Raw genomic sequence first — 273 nt, forward strand, 5'->3', positions numbered from 1 at the left:
GGATAAATTGGGGCTCCGGATTCTCCTGTGCGCTCTGGAGAGGAGCTCTCCATATGGGCCACAGGGTCTGAGGATCCGGTCTGGGGGCGTCTTGGTCACGGAGGTTCAGCTCCCCCTCTCCTGTCGAGCCCCCGTATGCACATAGGGGCTGTGAGCATTGCAGACTGCAGCCCGACACCCCCACCCCAGTCCTGCTCTCCTGACCCGTGGGCTGACCCGTCTCTTCCCATCTTCGTAGAGCCCTGCTGCAGAGCCTCCGGCTGGGATAGCCGC

The sequence above is a fragment of the Myotis brandtii genome, unplaced genomic scaffold, assembly GCF_000412655.1.
Source record: "Myotis brandtii unplaced genomic scaffold, ASM41265v1 scaffold355, whole genome shotgun sequence".
Classification (NCBI taxonomy): Eukaryota; Metazoa; Chordata; class Mammalia; order Chiroptera; family Vespertilionidae; genus Myotis; species Myotis brandtii.